Below are 19,889 nucleotides of genomic sequence, written 5' to 3'. Positions count from 1 at the left end.
TTCAAGTCTTCTGCTCATTTTTCTATTGTATTCTTTTATTTTTTTCAATTGAGCTGTTTGAGTTCTTTATCGATTTTGGATGTTAACATTTAATTATACATACGATTTGCAAATATTTCTCCTTTCCCACAGGTTGTCTTTTCACCTTGTTGCTGGTTTTCTTTGCTGTCCCAAAGCTATTTAGTTTGATGTAGTCCTGTTTGTTTATTTTTGCTTTTGTCAGCTTTGCTTTTAATTTCAAGTCCCAAAATATCATTGCCATGACCAATGTGTAGGAGTTTACCCTGTACATTTTTTACTAGGAGTTTTATGGTTTCAGATCTCATGTTCAAGTCTTTAATCAATTTGAGTTGGTTTTATGTGTATGATATAAGATAGGGGTTCAATTTCATAGTTTTGCATGTAGCTGTCCAGTTTTTCCAACATTTCCAACATTGAAAAGACTCTTCTCCTTCCGTTGTTTATTGATTCTTTTGTTGTAAATTAATTGACCTTGTATGCATGGGTTTGTTTCTGGTCTCTTTATTCTATTCCACTGATCTCAGTGTCTGTTTTATGCCAGTACCAACAGTTTTCATTACTGCAGCTTTGTAATATAGGTTGAAGTTAGAGTGTGATGCCTCTAGCTTTGCTCTTTTTCTTAAGATTGCTTTGGCTATTTGGGGTCTCTTTTGGTTCCATACAAATTTTAGGTTTGTTCTACTTCTATGGAAAAAAAAAAGCCATTGGAATTTTGATAAGGATTGCATTGAATCTGCAAGTAATTTCTGATTAGATGGATGCTACTGTAAATTTTTCTTTCTTGGGTATGGTTTTCTTCAATTCTTATAAATATTCTTGGAGTGTTTGTTTGTTTTTTCTGGATCATCTTTAAGTTACTTGTAAACAGTTTGATCCTTTCAGATCTTGATTTTAATGCCTGTCAGGTAGGATTAGAGCTATGTTCCGTCCAGTCATACTTTTCCCCCACTACCGAGGCAAGTCTCTTCTGGGTATTCCACTCAAAGTCCCATGAATTATAAAGTTTTTCTGTCTGGGTGGTGGGAACAAGCACTATTTCTGGCACACTGTAAATGCTGGACACTATTACCTCTGATCCTTTGAATGGTTCTTTTCCCAGCCCCTGAGAGTTTCCTTTTTTTGCATGTCCTCATGAACTCAGCTGACTTTGTAAATGGGATTCTCTGAGTCTGTCTTTGTTTCTTCTCCAATATTGTTCTGTGAACGCTAACTGCCTAGGTCTCCCTAGACCGTCAGTTTCATCTCCTCAATCAAGCAAGCCCTCTAGGTCTACCAGACCCCCAAGCAGCACTATTGCCTGGAAACTCTCTCAAGGCCCTATGCTGGGGCCATTGTAAGGCTGACCTCATTTTTTTGTTTTTCTCAAAATCGTAGTGTCTTATGAATCACCATTTCACCTACCTTTGTTTATTGGCTGTTTCAGGTGGAGGCTAAGTCTGGTTCCTGCTCCTATATTTTGGCTATAAGTGTGAATCCAACACGTGTTAAATAAAGATCATAAAATGTTTGTTCTACTTTCAGGTTGCCCTACATATTAGTACAGAAATTTAGTGTGACTTTTCACATGTTTCTGAACTTAATCCAGAATTGTTTTAACTTCGGCTACAAAACTTATGTTTTTCCTCATGTAGATGTGACATAAATAAAAGAACTAAAAATGAAATGATTAACTACAAAGATTTGCTATTTAACAGGATTGAGGTACACAAAGTAGTGCTCTATTTGCTTATTTATGTCCATTTTACCAGTAGCTTCACTGGCATTTTGAAATAGCTAGATTTAATTGTGCAAAAACATTTTAGACCATCTGTCTAAGTGTGATCTAGTTAGATAATAAAATAATAACTCTTCTGAATGGCTAATACCCATTTACATAGATAGAATTTTATGACCTGCATAATTCAACTTATTTGAGTTCAACCAACATTTACTCGGTGCATTCTATGTGCTAGACACTGAGCCAACTCTAGAGACACAGATGAATAATAAATAGCCTCTGCCTTAGAGGAGCTCATAGGGAGGCAGAACTGATAAGTGAGTTGACAATGTGATAAGTGCTACAATTACACTAATTGTGAGTTGCCATGAGAACCCTGAGGTGAAGCAACTCACACAGCTCAAGAAGATGTAATGGTCGGTTGTGATTGAGAAGGGAGAGCTGATGCAATGGGGTACCTGCTCCTTTCTTTCTTCCTTGCTGGAAGAGTCCTGATTTAATGATGGTATTTACTCTCCCTCTCTCTTGCTGGACACAGAAAGTGAATGTTCACAAGTCTAATCCAATCATTGTCAAACATTGTACTTTTGTGCTTATGCTTACTGCCTTTTTAAAAAAGATTTTATTATTTATTTGAGAGAGAGACAGAGAGAGCACAAGCAAGGAAACGGACAAAAGGAGAGGGAGAGAGAGAAGCAGACTACAAGCTGAGCACAGAGCCCTACTTGGCGCTTGATCCCAGGACCTTGAGATCATGACTTCAGCTGAAGTCAAAAGCTTAACTGACTGAGCCACATAGTTGTCCCTAGTTGGCCAGTGGATCTGGCCACTTCAGTGCTTACTCTCAATACTGGTTTGGATGAGGGCCTGTGACATGACCTTGGAGAGGGAGGTTTAAGAATTATTCTACAGATGCGACTCTAAATAGACTTTTCTCCTGATAGAAGGAGACATCCTAAGAGAAACTTCTTTCCTGTCTTTGATCACAACTGTGTGACAACATACCTGAGAGGTGACATCTATGTTGTGATGAAGCAAGGACAGCCTGAGAATGTGAGCTCTAATAGGCTGAAACTAGAATAGTAGAGATAGGAAATTTGGGTCTTTGTTACATATATACTTATAACATAGTGTTGCTGAATAACAAACCTGGAATCTTCTATATCTATCATTTTTTCTTTTTGTTATATGAGATAATAAGTCCTTATTATTTAAGCCTCTTTCAGCTATTTCATAACTTGGAGTCAAAAGCATCCTAACTGATATAAAGAAGTGAAGCTTGAGTATTGTCTTTAAGGACCCTGAGAGTTAGCTGGAGCCAGGAGAGTGAGAGAAGCCCACCTAAAGCAGGGGGAAGGGCTTATGGAAAATCTTAGAAATACGAAGGGACATGGGATACTTGGGAAAGCATAGGCAATTCTGTAGTAGATGGTTGTGCTAATTTAGATTTTTTCCTTTGGGTATCTTTTGCACATAGTCAGCATCCAATTGCTATTTGTTGCCTGATTGCTTTTACAATTGTTTTAAATTACATGAAATTCAGCCAAGAATACCTATTATTGTGCCAGGGATTTTTCAGGCACATACGGTAGAATCTGACTCTTGTTTGTGGTGATACCCATCCTAACTGCCTTCTAGAATGCTAAAAACTAAAAACAACCCTTTCCAGATGCTCTTGAGAAGGTTATGATTGATTTTCCATCAGCAACATAAAATGACTCAAGACTTTGACTTAGAAAGGCATCTTGATGGGGAAAGAAGCAGAATATGAGGCCTGGTATTGCATGTGTGAATGTGGTTCAAGTGATGTGTGCAAAGATCTGGCCGCTCCAGTGTCTCCCAGATTGTGGGAGAGGCAGCAGTCATCTTGGTGACTCACAACAACGGTGATGTAGCGGGAATTATTCCTGGAAGCTCAGCTGGAATCTGTTTCTTCAGCCCTCCCCTAAATGTTGTGTCATGTATATCCTGTATTTAATTCTCTTTGTATAAGCTAACTAAAGTGGGTTCCATGTCTGCGTTTAGGAACCCTGGCTGACAGGAAATGTGAGACACAGCTCTGCAGCTCAAAGACCTTAGGGACCGGTGGAGCAGGTCAGAATAATTTTGCTCTGGAATTACAGGATTACAATTTGTATTTCAATTAATACTTTCTATAGCAATTTTAAAGGGCGTCTGAAATATTTATAGGGCTTTTATTATGTGTTCTGACAGATGAGGGAATTGAGGCACCTGGGAAGGTCAGTGAGACAGAAATAAAGTTAGTGATCACTGAGACTAGAATTCAGGTCTTATAACCCCTGGTCTAGTGCTTTTTCCTCTAAGTGGTCATTTGGAAAATGGGCTGTTCTACAGAGAACCCTACTGGAACTATGCTTTTGTATTACTGAAAAATCGTCATACCGTCAGACTTTCTTAACAGAAAAGCTGGCCCCACTGACACATGGGTGAAAAGCTCCATGACCCATTACTCGTCTTTTGAACCATCTTGTTTCACTTTAATAGCGTGTTTAATGGAAACCCATCAGCTAAATGAGAAGTATGTCAAGCATTACTATCACTTCCTCTACTACCTTCTTAGAGATCATTAGGTGGTTCCATAAGTGTAATGGAAACATTTGTATTGACAAAAGAAAAATGAAAAGTTGCTCTGAAAGTTCAGACAAATCCTTAATGTATGTTTGATGAGGATATACAAAAGCTGTGGTAAAAAAGTTTCTAATTGCACACTATCCTAATGTAAATTTTCAAGGAAAAAATGGCTCGATTTTTCATACTGTGTTTTGCTTCTTCAACAAAGAGGTATTAATTGTTCTTCCTAGAATTGCTAGAGGTGCTAAAGATAGTTATAATAAAGGTTGACAATAGGAAAAAGATGTGGGCTATGTATAAAGAGAATACACAGGCCTGTGCAGTCTGAATTGAGCAGCCCAATCTGGTGCTCTGCCAGCTAACCACAATTACCTATTTCGACAATAGGAATTGCAGAAAGATGTGTTTTAGCTGTAAAGTAAACATTATATACTTGACTGAGCCCTTTCTATTAAAAGGCAGATTAGGAAGACTGACAATTGATTTTATCCTTCCCCATCATGCTATCAGCTTCTCACTTTCTACCACTTCCCATTTCTTCTTCTTTCCCCTGCCCCTTTCCACATATGAGATTCATGCATGATGAATGAAGTACGACTCTTGCTCAGGGCAGATTATGAATACTGCTGACACTCTGATAGTCACATATGTGTGAAAATATGAGAAGGTACCTGGGTGGCTCAGTGGGTTCAGCATCTGCCTCTGGTTCAGGCCATGGTCCTAGGGTCCTGGGATCAAGCCCAGCGTCTGGGATCCCTGTGGGGCAACTGTTGCTCTCTCTCTCCTCTGCCCCTCTCTTCTGCCCCCCACCCACTGCTCTTCCTCTCCCTCCATTGAGAGCTCGCTCTCTCTCAAATAAATACATAAAATCTTTAAAATCTTTAAAAAAATATGAGAGGTCAAAGAAATATCATATGGGGGCGCCTGGGTGGCTCAGTGGGTTAAAGCCTCTGCCTTCGGCTCAGGTCATGATCCCAGGGTCCTGGGATCGAGCCCCGTGTTGGGCTCTCTGCTCAGCAGGGAGCCTGCTTCCTCCTCTCTCTGACTCCCTCTCTGCCTACTTGTGGTCTCTGTCTGTCAAATAAATAAATAAATAAATAAATAAATAAATAAATAAAAGAAATATCATATGTATGCATAAATTAACTGCACGTCTCTGTGTCTTCTGACAATACGTGCAACATCTTTTAGTGTGGTGGGTTGTGAAAGTAATAGCTATCATTTATTGAGACTCACTGTAGTTCAGATATTATGTACTAAGTATGTATTTCTCAATAGCTTCTGTGATAGTTACTATCATTATCATTATTATTTTACATCTCAAGAATCTATGGATTCTTGACTTATGGTCCTAAAATTACATCATTGTGGAGTCTCCATATCTGTGCTCTTGGTCACAAAACTGTACTTACTATGCTAAGCTTACTAGCAAATGGGCTCCAAATGAATTCAGTAAAGTTGCAGGATATAAAATCAACATTTCAAAAATCAGTTGTGTTTCTTTATACTACAAAAACTATCTGAAAGTGAAATAGAAAAAGCAATCCCATTTACAATAGCATCAAAACAATAAAAAACTTAGGAAAAAACTTTAACGAAGGAGGTGAAAGACCTGTACACTAAAGGACATCAATAAAAGAAACGGAAGGAGACACAAATAAATGGAAAGATATCCCCTGTTCTTGATTGGAACAGTTAATATTATGAAGATGCTCATATTCCCCAAAGTGATCTACAGATCCAATGCAATCCCTATCAAAATTCCAGTGGCATTTTTCACAGAAATGGAATAAACAATCCTAAAATTTGTATGGAACCATAAAAGACCACAAGTCACCAGAGCAATCTTCAGAAAAAGAACAAAGCTGGAGGTACCACACTTTCTGATTTCAAACTATATTACAAAGCTGTAGTAATCAAATAGTATGTTACTAGACGAAAAACAGGTGCATAGACTAGTGGATCGTATTAGAAAGCCCAGAAATAAACCTATGTATATATGGTCAACTAATTTTTTTTTATTGATGGCACTAGTTTATTTCCCTCTTAGAAGACCAGTTGTAACCAAATGAAGTAAACATAACCTCAAGATTTTATTGTCTTCATAATATAATATGAAGCTTAGAACTAGATCACTTGGCCCTTTCTCTTTTTATCTCCTCCCAGTTCAAAATGCTTGGATCTCTTTAGAGCCAGCATTCTCTTAGATCTGCCATTGGGCTCAACACATTCAGGCCTCAGCACAATCTTCTCTGTAGTTTTAGCTTTTTTTCCAGAAAACTGGCTTAGTCTGCCCACCATAGCCACTCTACTTCCTGTCATAATGCCACTTTCCCTGGGCATAAAGAGAATCTTTGCCTTTCTTATACTGTGTCACTTTGTGGGGCCATACTTCTTGCAGAAGGTCCGGTGGGTTTTAGGAACATTCACAATGTTTGCAGGCAAAAAAAACTAAAATGAACAAATGGAGCTACATCAAACCACAGAGCTTCTGCACAGCAAAGGAAAAAATAAATGTAAAAGACAACCTACTGAATGGGAAAAAAATATTTGCAGACCAAAAGTTAAGGGGTTAATATCCAGAATACATAAAGAACTCATACAAACCTCAATAACAAAAAAGCAAATTAATTCATTTTTAAAAATGAGTTAAAGGATCTGAATAAAATATTTTTTCTATAGAAGACACACAAATGACCAAAGATACATGAAAAGGTGTTGAAGGGGCACCTGGGTGGCTCAGTGGATTAAAGCCTCTGCCTTCAGCTCAGGTCATGGTCTCAGGGTTCTGGGATAGAGCCCCTCATCGGGCTCTATGCTCAACGGGGAGCCTGCTACCCCCACCCCTACTCTGCCTGCCTCTCTGCCTACTTGTGATCTCTCTCTCTCTGTCAAATAAATAAATAAAATCTTAAAAAAAAAAAGCCTCTGCTTCAGCTCAGTTCCTGATCCCAGGGTCCTGGAATTGAGCCCCACATCGGGCTCTCTGCTCGGCAGGGAGCCTGCTTCTCCCTCTCTCTCTGCCTACCTCTCTGCCTACTTGTGATCTCTGTCTGTCAAATAAATAAAATAAAATATTTAAAATGAAAAAAAGAAAAGGTGCTGAACACTACTAATCATCCGAGAAATATAAATCAAGTCACATCACAATAAGCTATTGCCTCACACCTGTTAGGATGGCCATTGTCAAAAAGAAAAGAGATAACAAGTATTGGCAAGAATGTGGAGAAATTGTTGGTGGGAATGTAAATTGGTACAGCCATTATGGAAAACAGTATGTCAGATTCTCAAAAAATTAAAAATGTAATTACCATATGATCCAACAATTCCACTCCTGGGTATATATCTGAAAAAAATGAAATCGTATCTTGATATATCTGCACCCTCATGCTCACTGCCACATTATTCACAATAGCCAAGAAATAGAAACAACCTAAATGCCCTTTGATGAAAGAATAAAGAAAATGGGAAACACACACACACACACACACACACGAATATTACTTAGTTTTAAAAAAGAAGGCAATCCTCCCATTTGCAACAACATGGATGGGACTTGAAAGTTTTATGCTGAACTGAATAAGTAAGACAAAGAAAGACAAATATTATATGGTATCACTTGCATGTAGATTTACAAAAAAGCCAGCCTCATGGAGACAGAGAATAGATTGGTGATTGCTAGGAGGTTAAGGGGATGGGGTATATGGGAAGATGTAGGTGAAAGGGTATAAGCTTTCAGTTATAAGAAGAATGAATTCTGAGAATCGAATGCACAGCATGGTGCCTATCATTAATGATACAGCATTATATACTGGAAAGTTGCTCAGAGCAGATCTTAAAGGTCCTCACCACAAAAACAAACAAAACAACAAAACTATGTGAGGTGATGGATGGGTTAATCACCTTGGTCTTGGTAATCATTCCACAATGTCTGTGTATATCAAGTCATCATGTCATACAACTTTAAATATCCACAATTATATTTGTCAATTATTCATCAATAAACTTAGGAATGAAAAATCAAAAAAAAAATCCAACAACAACAAATTGGCTCCAAAGAACTCCTTATTAATCAATAACTACTGCCATTTCTGGGGAGGAGTAAATGACACAAGGGAAGCCAATGAGAACAGAATATTGTAAAACAAGCTTTCATTTATTGGTTTCTTAAATATTATTTCCTGAATGCCTGTGTCATAGAGTCACAGAAGGACAGACATAGCTCCTGCAGGTAAGGAATTAGCCTTAGGAGATGGGTGTGTGACTCAATGGTTACAATGAGAATATTGCTATGGGAGATGTGGATTAGGTACGATGGGAGATCAGAGGTGCTTGTAGGAGACAGGAAGGACTTCATAGAGATGGCCACGTCTAAGCAAGATTTGAAAGAAAAATAGGATGTTGTCAGTGGACATGACAAGAGAAGGCATGGCTTATGTTTGGGGAACAATTACTTTAGCATTGTGAGGAGTCAGGCAGTATTTGGGCAGGGATATGGGGTGAAATGAGGTTAGATAGGTATTTAAGGGCCATATCATCTAAGGAATACAAAGGAGTATGCTTTTTTTTAAAACATTTTTTTTAAGAATTTTATTTATTTATTTGACAGACAGAGATCACAAGTAGGCAGAGAGGCAGGCAGAGAGAGAGGAAGGGAAGCAGGCTCCCTGCTGAGCAGAGAGCCCGATGTGGGACTCGATCCCAGGACCCTGAGATCATGACCTGAGCCGAAGGCAGTGGCTTAACCCACTGAGCCACCCAGGCGCCCTAAAACACATTTTTATTATGGTAACATATACATGATACAAGCTGTACCATTGTAACCATTTTTAAGCACATAATTCAGTGGTTTTAAGGGTATTTATAATGATGTGCAACTATCACCACCATCCATCTCCAGAACTTTCATCTTGCAAAACTGAAACTCTGTACCTATTGAACAGTAACTCCCCATTTTCCCTTCCTTCGTCCCCTGACAACCACCATTCTACTTTTAGTTTCTAATGATTTAGACTACTCTCAACAATTCATGTAAGTGGAATCCTATTGTATTTGTCCCTTTTGTGACTGGCTTATTTCGCTTAGCATGATGTCGTTAACTTTCATCCATGTTGTAGCATGTATAAGAATTTCCTTCCTTATTAAGGCTGAGTCATATTCCATTGTTCATATATGAAACATTTTGCTTATCCATTCATCCATCAGTCAACAGTTGGGCTGTTTCATATCCCACTGTGAATAATGCTGCTCTGAACATGGATATACAAATATCTCTTCAAGATCCTTCTTTCAATCCTCTTGGACATATAACCCAATGCGGAACTGCTGGATCATATTGTAATTCTCTTTGTGATATTTTTAAGGAACCATCATGCTGTTTTTCCCAGTGTTTGCACAAAGGTAAGGAGTATATATTTTCATCTCACCTGTGAAAGGGTCAAATAAAATACTGTGACTAGAATAGAGTTCTGGTCATGTTTACATGTTGTCAGGGTCTGATGGTGGAAAATGCTGTAGAAGGAGATTAGAGACAGGGAGAGAATTGCTGGGGTATCTGAACCAGGGAGGAGCAGTAGGGAATGGGGATCATCGGACTTTTTTGAGTGCTATTTAGGCTGTAATTTCTAGGACTGAGTTTAATTGATGAGTTAAAGAGAGTAGGAGGAATCTGGAATGACTCCAGGGGGTTCTAACTCTGACAAGTGGTTCAATGGTGTGTTGATGCCATCAACAAAGAGAGGCAAACAAGGGTGGGGAGAAGGTTTGGGGGCTAGTGAGCTCAGATTTTTAAATGTTGCTCGTGAGGATCTAGATGGATATCCAGGAAGTAATATCTGGCCCACAGTTAGGTAACCCTAAGATACCATTCACGCACCATCTCTAGTGACCTCTCTACTTAAGCATATTCTGAATGAGACTGCTCTTTATTGGACTGTTAAACAGACTGTCTTGTTAACTGTTGTAAATATCACATCTAACAAACAATAGATGTTCAACAATTATTTGTTGAATAAATACATGACCTTGAACATAAGAATGTGGTCTAAGGTGAATATGAAACTTTGAAAGTCAACAAGTTCATTGACAAATGAAGCTTTTTGTATCAGTGAGGTTCACAGCAAGAAGCAAATGGGCTTCACTGATTATAATTTAATTGTTCACAAAGACATAAGCATGGTTAGGGGAAGCCGAGCTGATTACAGGAGGAGAGGGAAGAAATAGTTTTACTAGAGTTAGAAGGGCTGGAGTGGTGGAAGAAGGGTGGTTTGGCAAGAGATACAGTTATAAAGGTAATGACCCAGCCAGCCCTGGAGCACAAGAAGGGAGAGAAATATCTTAGTCTCTCTTTTCTCTTGTCCTCTGACCTCTTGCTGATGCCATCTATTGGTGGAATCCACTGGAAGGAAAGGACATCAGTGATAGAGCCCATAGCAGTTCCTCTCTGTGAAGCATGCAATGTAGGAAGATGTATGTCATGGAAGAGGCTACTTGTCCATGTTGACATTTTCCTTAGTACCCAGAGAAGATAATATTGGTTTCATTTCTGAACACTTATTTAGGATAATTAGCCGTGGATTTCCATAAGCAGCCAGCTTCTGGAATACCCTTTCAGTGGTCTTCTTGGAGTGGTCTCCTTTTGAGCATGGAAAACATCCTTTACTGTGGCGCCATTGTTTTGTTCATGTCTTCAAATGGCTGACCTTGTCAGGTAAGTGCCAGGAAAAGGACATCCCCTTAGATGCTTGACCCACTGAGAGATAAGTACCGCATTCATCCTTCCTGATGAATTTCTTTTTTAGAACCGATTGTCCCTTGAGGGGTCAATTCTGATTTCAAACTCTTCCCACGCTAGATACAACTTGGGCCAAATAGCCAAGGCTTCCCCAGCACATGATGAGGGCAAGGCATAGGATCAGACCCAGTTCTGTTCACCAAATTTCTCCACTCAGGAATGTGAGGAAACCCGTTTCTGAGACTTTTTCTGTCCCTTCATCTTGTCCAATTCTTTCTCCCTCTGGATGGTTAAGTAACAAGAATTCTAAATCAGGACATCAGAGCACATTCAATTTTTGGCTAATTACTGAGTTGATGTCAGTACTCAGATCGGCTTTTCATATCTCAGGGATAATAAATGTTTGTCACCGTCTTCCTCTTACAACAGCAACTGAACAATCTCAGGAGAAAGCTTTCCCTTGTCATTGTGCTCCTTTCCCCTCCTAAATTGTTCACCGTTTCAGACATTTCCCTGAGAACAATAACAGAGCCGCTCTGTAATAAGGCAATTCTTAGGAGGGTTATTATACCAGATGAGACAGCCACCTCTCACTCTGTTTAATTTTGTAGTTATTCAACACTGAAGAGAAATTTCCTGATCCTCTTTCATATTGATTAAGCACAGCATAATTAAGGGAGAATGAAAGATAGCTGACTTATCCAATTTATAAATTTAATTTTATCTAAACCACACATTCGCAATGGTAAGATAAAACAGAAGATGAAAGTGTGTGTGTGTGTAAAGTAAAACAACAACAAAAAAAGAGTAATATTTTGGAGCACCTGGCCTGAGTCTTAACTCATTCTTTTCTCAAGAGCCCATCTAGCAAAGTAGGATAGGCAACAAAATTCAATCACTTGGAGTGAATTTAGAGTGTATCTCCATACCCTCTTCCCATACTGGATTTAGATACTGTTTGATTGACTGCCTGTCCCGTGGAAGGAAAATGCTATTAGATTTCACTCCTCTAAAGATATGTTCCTTCTTTATCACAAATTCCAAGGTTCACTTTTTACTAGGACTTCTGGAGCAATGGTAAAATGTCACTTTCAACTCTGATGGCTTTTCTGCGTGAGTTTAATATGACAAAGAACACTGAACAGATTCACCCCGTGCCCTAAGTTTACCATGGACAACACAATTATAGACCAGTGGGAGAAGAATTCATTGAGCTCTTGCCCAACATTCCTTCTGGGCCAAGGAAAGAAGAGTTGCTGGTCTGTTGCCTTTTATTTCTTATTTATACTGGGCCTTTTCCAGATGGCCATGACTTTGCTCTGTTGGCCCCGCTGGCCTCAAGGACATTGTGAAGAGCAGTAAACTTTTTTTGGGTGAGTTCTCTCATTCCTCCGCCACACGCCCAGTGGTGACCATAAATACATATGGGGGCATTTTGACCTACCTATAAAACTATTCAATCTTTCCATAATGAGAAATGATGGAAAAACAGGGAACAGTGTTAGTTTGGGCCCTAAGGCATTTTTCTAAGTCAGTTTTAATCAGTAGGGAACTAGTTCCATTGAGAAAAATCTTGAATCAGAAAAATTTTCTAGGAAATATGTTTAATTGATTTTCCTAATGAAAGTTGGAAATCTAGAGCAAAAGATAACTAGTGTCAGTCAGAACCTTGGAGCTGATAAGCCACAACTCAGTAATGCTTCTGATTCGCTCATGCGTTTTGCGGGATGAGAATTCGTACATCTACAAAGTTTTGGAGATCAACCATTTTCAGGGTAATTATAGCACAGTTTACATCAACACATAATTCACCATTTCCAATTACCAAAATAATTGGGCCACAATATGGTCAGCCCAGATAATTTTAGCATTCATATCAAATTGACCTTTAACTAGTGATTTGAGGACTCTGTGATCAGCTTCTATGGCAACAGGGAAAATACTACTGAATTGTGATGTATTCGGTCGAGCTTTATAAGCAGTGTGGCAAAGTGCTGTTAAAAATGCCTATTTGCAGAGGCACCTGGGTGGCTCAGTTGGTTAAGTGACTGCCTTTGGCTCAGGTCGTGATCCCAGGGTCCTGGGATGGAGTCCCTCACTGGGTTCCCTGTTCATCCGGGAGTCTGCTTCTCCCTCTGCCCCGCCGCCTCCAACTTGTGCTCTCTCTCTCTCACAAAAACAAATAAATAAAGTCTTTAAAAAATGGCTCTTTGCAGAAAGGCACAAAAATGTTGGCAATTGTCCATATTAACCCTGCTCAAGTGCAGAGCATCACATAGTTTCCTTTAAACCATTAAGACTGTGATCGTTTTTAAGTAAAATAGACCCTTACTTGAGACATAGTCTCTTTAGCAGATTCTCTTTGTTTTTCAGCCAATTAATTAATGTTTTGAACACCTAAATTTCCCACAAACATTCTCAATTGAGTTTCATTTTTATTCTGCTTTTACAAATTCAGGTATAAAAGGCATGCATATTATTAGTATCGTTTTCAAAAATTGTACTTTGGTTCATTTTGAATAGCTATATATTTTCCCCCAAGTTTGGGTAGAATCTTTCTGCATCTGGATTGGAGCATAGATCAAATAAAATCTGTGTGTAAAACAGAAAAAAATAAAATGAAATCCGTGTGTGAACACACTGCCACAACTTGTCAAAAATGTTGCTACCTCCATCACCATTGTCATACTCCTTACCATGAATTACAGGAGAGTAAAAAAATTCCTAAGTAAATTGAACTTATTTTTCACACATCTAAGCATGCTCACAACCTAGATTTTTGCATGCTTTTGAAAAACTACTCTTATCAGAATGATTTCATATTAACGTTCTTCTTTTCTGCAAAATTATCTGTAGCTGATCTTACCAATGAGACATGTACAAAGACCACTGCAATCCTTCTCAAGTATCATATTGTTTGGTTATATTTTAATTGTGTTATCTATTTTTTGGAGGAGGAGGAGGAGGGAGAGTATCTGAAATTTTATTTTTAGATTGTAACATTTGTTCAGGGTTTTATTTTTCTATTTCTATTTCTATACTTTTCATATGAAGTATAACATTGTGAGAACCACATTTCCTGATTCGATTCCAGCCCTGATAATATTTCATCTAAGATATAGGACAGCTTTTTCTGTCTCTTGGGGACGATGGGAACCATGAATAGTAAACTACTTAGTAGTTCCGGGAGGGTAAGTGCTTCTTTCTAGCTCTGCTGTACAGCATAGGTTCCCTCCCTCATGGAGAGGTGAAAGGGTGGAGATTGAAAAGTTTTATTTTTTAACTTTTTTCTCATTTTAAAAAGAATTTAAATTCAATTACTTAAAATATACTGTATTATTAGTTTCAGAGGTAAGAATGAAAAGTTTTAAAGCAGTAATGGTAAATCCTCAGCATTCTCTTCTTGAGTATCCCACAAGCTCAATGTCTCCCAGGAATTGAGTATCTGTCAGCATTTTGACAACCAAGAGCACATTTGAATCCAAGCCTTTGATATTCTAATATTCCTGTCATCAGATTCTCCACTCACCTCCTTCTAAAATTAGCAAACCATCTTCTGTGAAGGCACCAACCCTGAAGCTCATCTGGATGGATTTTCTATTTGCCATCACCATTGTTTTAATAAACGCACAAACCCAGGGATGCCTGGGTGGCACAGTTGGTTAAGCATCTGTTTTGGTTTTGGATCAGGTTATGATCTCAAGGTTGTGAGATCCAGCCCATGTTGGGCTCTGTTCTTAGTGTGGAGTTGGCTTGAGATTCTCTCTCTCACCTTCTGACTCTCCCGCTCATGCTCTCTCTCTCTCTAAAATAAATAAATAAAATCTTAAAAAAAAAAAAGGCACAAACCCATAATACAAAACCCCACAAATGCAGATAAAGAATGCAAGCTGTTTTTTAATGAGGTCAAATCATAGAGTTTCCTGTTCATAATCAGAGATTGCCAGAGATCCATGTGTTCGTGTAACCTCTGATCTGGGCCAACACAGGCAAGATGGGCTTTAAAGCTCTGACCTTCAGTTCTCACCTGCAAGGTAGCCTGGCTTTGGGAGTAGGAATAGTTCTAATGAGAATCATCTCAAAGCAGGACAATACATCTATTTTGAGTGGGTGCATTTTCCAAAATGTATAAATTGTCTTTTAATTGTAATTATGTAATCCTCAAGGCAACAAAAGTAAGGATGACTTCACTGGAGTTGATGGGCCTCCGTGCCCACAGGAGGATTTTCCCTCTGGGACACATGCAGGAATCAGAGCACTGCTGTGTTCTGAAATCAGAGCTCACATAGCAGCCTCTGGAAGCTTCTCCTGGAGCAGCCAAGTCAAAGGGTAAATGGTGAGGGGTGGGGCTATTCCACGCTTGGTTAAGTCACTGATTTTTTTTTTTTTACAGGACAAGCCAGGCCAACTTAGTCAAGCTATTTGAGTATATCAGCAGTGGTTTCCAGAAAGTATTGTTACCACAGATGTTACTGCAAGATAATCAAAAGAACACATCTAATTTGGGGATGTAGAGTACTTATTTCTGTTGCTGATTCTATCATTTGAAGCTTTCAAAGCTGAAGCCTTTCATGATTAAGCACATATTATTCTCCTGGAAGATATTTCTTTTTTGGCAGATAAGATAATGGAACAGATCCACTGTTTGTCAAGAGGAGTTACTATGTCATTAAAAAGCCTTTAACACAATGTTTTTCTCTTTTCCATGCTGGTTGAAAAGATTTGAATGCAAAAGCACAGATATAACAATAACAGTACAAAACCTAAATTGTCCATGGAAAAGCTTAAACCAACTTAAAATTTTCCATTTGCCAAATGCTCTTCAGGCAATTTAAATGTAATTCAAAACAGGCACTCAGTAGCCACAGATGTGTGGTGCCTCAAAATGTTCTTTGTCTTGGTTGCATACATCCAATTTATTTCTAAAAATTGTCTCTATTCCAGCAGGAGAAAAAAAAAACCCAAATTCAATTACAAAATTTATATGATTAAATCTTTTTTTTTTCTTATGAGTCTTAAAAAAGTATTATCATTTACCTCAAAAAATCCCATGTTATGCTGTTCTTTAAAACTTAAGAACAATGCCAGCAGGGCCTTTTGCAGTATAATATGAGTTTATTGAATATCTAGGGTTTGGAATTCAAGGAAATGATCTAAAACACCACTACCCTTGGGCATGGATACAGAGGGGCTTCTATTTTTGCTCATTTGTACAATGAGGTCATCACCACATTTTGTGTCCTCTAGAGGAGGAAAAAAGGCACCCCAAATTTCTGTCAGAAGATGACTGAACACTGCTAGGTACCACCTCAGGGTGCCCATTCCCTCAAACACTGCTGTGTTTGGATGAATTTACAGTTTAGAAGATACTTGAATAGAGGAAGTTATAAACGGTTTCTGGAGAACTTTTAGAGGTGAATAAAGGTTCCTGATTGTTACTGACCAAAATCTGTTACTCTAAGACCCTCACCTGCCATTTTTTGATCTGGACCTAGCCAAATACTATACTTCCTAGAACTCATTAATGCGAGTTCTCCCTAGAAATGTATGTGCAGGCACTACATCACACAAGGAATGGCCCAGAAAGAGAACACACTCTTTGGGGAGGTTTCTCTTGGGAGCTTCTGGGTCCTCTGGAGAACAACGAGCTCCTGGATCTCCTGAGCCATCTCGTCCTATAGTCTTCCACCCTGATGGGGTGAGAGCGCTGCCTGAGATTCCAGATGCCCGTCCAGTCTGGTAGCATAGACATGTAACTGGTGTATGTATCTTCTCTAAGCCTCAGTTCCTCAGAAATAGTAGAAGATCAATAGTCCTTGTCTCACAGGGCTGTGAGAATGACACAAGATTTTATACGTAAATGCTCAGTGCCTGCCACACACTAAGTGCTCAGCAGCAGCACTCACGGTAGCATTGTTGATTCCAAACTCTGGAAGGGAATGTTTGACATTTTGGGAATTTGGCTATGGAAAATGTTTATAGCAAAACACCCATGGAAGGTACCCGTATACTGTCTCTTCTGTCTCGACTTGCATACAAACACACTAAGATTCAGTCTGATTTGTCAAGGGTGAGGCTGGACAAAAATAATCAAATTCACCCTGTAGCTCCTACCTCTCTTTCAGAGTTTGTCTCACGCTGAGTAACGGAAAGTCATTTGATTAAGCAGTAAGTTTGCCATCCGTTCTCTTCCAATGGGACCTCTTTGTCATCTTTGTGTAAACACGCCAATGGCAGACCTGGAAAACAAGTGAAATGGTTTTGAGCATATATTATCTGTGTAAGATGGCTGGTGGTAAATAAACCTGGAATCCATGGCTATGTGGGGCATGGGCCCTAGACTCCCTCACGGAAGTCTAGCTACGTAACCCCGAGCATTAGAGGAAAAACCTCATGCCTTCACGGGTTAGTGATGTGAACACATGCAGAGCTTAGGGATCTTCCACGTTAAAAGAGTCAGAACATGCCCACTAAGGCAGGGAAAACCCCATAGAGCCCCATGAGGTTGGCAGGCCTCTTCCTGCTTTGCCTGTGCCTCATGATAACCTGCATCCTTGAAATTATTAGTACAGTTTGGTACTGAGTGAGATGTAGCAAGATGAGCTTTTCAATTCTAAAATTTCAATTCTGAAATCACTCAAGACACTATGAAGGAAGGACATTGTCGGGTATATAAATCCTCTCCTGCCCCCCCAGTATATGTTGCAAAAAATGGATAAACCAATGAGAGTAAATGGACAAATGAACAAATGGGGACCTGTTTTTCCTACAATGATATGAGACTCACTCGAAGACGTTAAAAGAAATGAAACACCGAAGACTGGTTCTTTACTCGTGGATTTCCAGGCATTGTGATTGATTGACAAGGAGGTAAGGGGATCGGGGGTCTCTGGAGCTGTTTGTCCACGAGCTGGTCTTGTATGGATTCGGTGTATGGTGGGGAGAGAAAGTTGGGTCATTAGTGTTTTCGTTTTTGTTTTTTTTAAAGAATGTACCGAGAGGAAATTGTCTGGATTTAAGTCAAGGAATGATTTGGCTAATTATACTTTAGCTTGAGCCTGTAGGACTTTTGCTGATTGGCTTGACAACAAACAACCTTTAAAGGGACACAATGTAGAATAAAACAGCTTATTACAGTGGTTCACAAAGAGACCTCTTATAAGAAATTTTAGGACTTAGAAAAGCACGAATCAGCTAGCATCTACAGAATATATTTTGGAATTACAAATTCCTGGCAGTGTACATAGTAAGCCAAATCTTTATACCAAGAGCCCTTTTTTTGCTTAGAGTGGATTCTGCATTCTATGCAAATCCAAGCAGATGTTAGTGACTGGTATCTTGTCCTAGTAATTGAAATAGATTCATCCTGGAGGAGAATTTTCAAAAGCCCTGTGTACTTTCTATCTGATAGAGCCAAGCATACGGATGCTTTCAAGCTCTTAGGCTGCAAGAGAGGGACATGTCCACCACAGACCTCAGTAAGGGTTTATGAAAGGTTTATAATGTTATATTTGGCATTACAAGGAAACCAAAGCTAAATTGACAAAGTTCTTCATAAATCAGACGTAAGCAAAGCAACTGAAAACCCCTCAAAGAAGAAAACTCCATTCCTGCAGGTTATGTTCATGTCTGTTTTATTGACCTTTGTATTGTAGCCCAATGATCTGGCACAGTACTTGATTTATAGTTAGGACTCAATAAATGTTTCCTGAATGAATGTATGTAATGATCAACCTACTGACCTTTCCTTTGATGCCTTACACTTCAAAATGTTAATGTGACCATCAGAAACTTGCTGCATCCAGTTATTCTTTCTGTCCTTGGGTCCTAGTATTTGAGAGCAAAAATGAGAAGACACATTTGTTCACTATTAGTGCTGTATTTGCAAAAATCTTCACAAGGGCACACAGGATTCTGGGATCTGCTATGAGAGCTACAAGCTAGCTAACTTCAGAGTAAGATTTTTAAGGAAAACAATCTTTTAATTATGTTAGCAAAGATCTGTAAATAGACAAAAGCTAACCTGCCAAAGTATTTTTAAGAAAAGATTGTTGGTTTGTTTCATATTTAACAACTAATGTAAACAAAAAAATTCCTGCCTTTTGTCATGTGTCAGACATTCTGTCCTCTAGAAACAGCAACTTCTTTGGAAAACACATCTGGTTTCTGAGCCCAGCCCTGTCCATCAATAAAACAGATGGTTTTGAAAGAGAGACCAGAAGGCGGGAGTGGGGATTAAGCTACAGGCATTTTTCCAAGTAGAATTTCCTTCTTGGTAGCTTGAAGGTTGAGATATTCCCTGAATATTGAAAGTATTTCACAAGTCTGTATTGTGATATCAAATATTAAAATTTAGAAATGGGAGTGATGGTAAGAACACAGATTGGTTGCCCACACTACATCCTTAAAGGCATAATTTGGGTTGTTTAATTTGTGATGCTAGTGGTATGCTAGAAGACAAGAAAAAGTGTCATAAAAACTAGGGGTTAAAAAATTACACTTTGGTTTCCACCTTTGGGTAAATGGCTTAGTCTTTGTATCCTCACCTTTGAAGTAAAAGGTTAAGCAGGTGATTCCTGAGATTCTAATACTAGCCTTAGAATTCTGTGACTAATACATACTCTGTTGGAGTTCTGAACTGCTACAACCCTTCTGAAGGACCATATATATCAAATATACCAAAAAGCCCTAAAAAGGATAAGATATTTTGACTCTGCCATTGCACTTTCATAAACATACCCTAAGGAAATAAATGGACACTTGTGTAAATTTGTATTTAAAAGGCTGCTTATCGTAGATTGGTTTAAGATAACCCAGTTTTGGGCA

Source organism: Mustela putorius, unplaced genomic scaffold (genome assembly GCF_011764305.1).
Source record: "Mustela putorius furo isolate JIRA1106 unplaced genomic scaffold, ASM1176430v1.1 tig00000151_pilon_pilon_pilon, whole genome shotgun sequence".
NCBI lineage: Eukaryota > Metazoa > Chordata > Mammalia > Carnivora > Mustelidae > Mustela > Mustela putorius.
Note: the sequence above shows the minus strand (reverse complement) of the source record.